The sequence below is a fragment of the Elephas maximus genome, chromosome 7 (genome assembly GCF_024166365.1).
Source record: "Elephas maximus indicus isolate mEleMax1 chromosome 7, mEleMax1 primary haplotype, whole genome shotgun sequence".
Lineage (NCBI taxonomy): Eukaryota > Metazoa > Chordata > Mammalia > Proboscidea > Elephantidae > Elephas > Elephas maximus.
The window spans coordinates 58,766,616-58,767,877 of NC_064825.1; positions in this window are offsets into that span (position 1 = coordinate 58,766,616).

Genomic DNA, 1,262 nt, shown 5'->3' on the forward strand with positions numbered 1-1,262 from the left:
GATACTCATGCTTCTACATTCTATTGTTGTTGTGGAACATAATCTCTATAATACATAAGAAAATTCTGCTTTTGATCTGGTATTGCTAACATTTATATAAACCCCTTTGACAAATTTTAACCAACAAGTTTTCAAATCTTCTTTTTCTTCCTAAAATTTACACAGTTTCTTTAATGCCTGGTGTTTGATCCATCTACACCCCCACACTCTAACCGCATTAAGTCTTACTTTGCCCCCAGGGTCTGCAAAATCAGGCTTATTTGTAAAATATGACTAGTTGGTTATGAAGAAGATGAGAACAAATATTTTTACAATGATGTAACATTTATTTTATACTTAGACTTTTTCTTAATCCATGAGTACATAATCAAATTATTCTATTTCTTGAAACAAAGTTAACCATTTTTCAAGTAAATTATTACATATTCTTAAAATCATTTGTCTCAAGTAAGAGAGAAGAAGCCAATGAAAAAAACAGACACCACTCTGGATCAGTCCTTTTGTGTAGGAAATGGTAGATGTTATTACAAACATTCTATTATTTAATTTCCACAATATCTCCTTCAGGTAAGTTTTATTATTTTTATCTATTTTACAAATGAGAAACTCAGTCCCAAAGAAAGCAAGTGCTTAATTTGATAAGGGCCACTATGACATAGCCATATAAAAAAAAAATAACCAAACCTAGTGCTGTCCAGTCAGTTCTGACTGAGAGCGACCCAAGGGTTTCCAAGGCGGTAAATCTCTACAGAAATAGACTGCCAAGTTTTCGCCCCACAGAGCTGCTGACTAGTAGTCAAGGGCTTTAACCATCAAGTGCTATATCATAACTATACAAAATTTGATCTGGTTTCAGAGGCGGGGATTTTAACCGTCCAATTACAATGTTTACCCTCTAAAGTAAGGGGACATTTTATTCATGTCAACTGCAATAGCATCCTGGTAACAAAGTGGCTTGGCCCCTGGATGGCACAAGCAGTTTGCACCTGACTGCTAATTTAAAAGGTTGGTGGTTCAAATTCACCCAGCAGCTCCATGGAAGAAAGGCCTGGCGATCTGCTTCTGTAAAGGCTATAGCTCAGAAAACCCTATGGAGTAGTTATACTCTGTATCACATGGGATTGCCACAAGCCAGAATTGACACCACTGTAATGGGGTTTTTGTTTGTTTGTTTTTAATGGAGTGACTTAATAAATCATTATGATTTGGTTATCTACTCTTGCATCCTTTATGGCTTCATGAATTCGGCATATCAGTCTACA